Below are 320 nucleotides of genomic sequence, written 5' to 3'. Positions count from 1 at the left end.
GTGTGCTGCAGCCGGGGCTGCACCGTGGGCCCGAGTCCCCGCTCTGCCTCGTCCCTTGTCCCCCATCCCAGAGCGAAACGTGCCCACGTCAGGTTTGCCCGTGGGCCTCAGCGTAACTGCCTTAAACCCCCGTCCCATCCGCCCTCACGCCCTGGCTTTGGGCTGCGTTCGAAGGTTAATCCTGCCAGGAGCTTTCCTTGGCGTCAACTGGGAAATGCCGCTGGGATCGCGTTCACGGGGCTGTTTTCGGAGCTGGTTTCTCTCCCACCAAAGCGAAACGCTGTTACAGCCGTGTGTTCGCCCGCCTTCCATGCTCAACT

This window comes from Fulmarus glacialis, unplaced genomic scaffold, assembly GCF_000690835.1.
Source record: "Fulmarus glacialis isolate BGI_N327 unplaced genomic scaffold, ASM69083v1 scaffold888, whole genome shotgun sequence".
Lineage (NCBI taxonomy): Eukaryota > Metazoa > Chordata > Aves > Procellariiformes > Procellariidae > Fulmarus > Fulmarus glacialis.
This window is presented reverse-complemented; position numbering follows the sequence as displayed.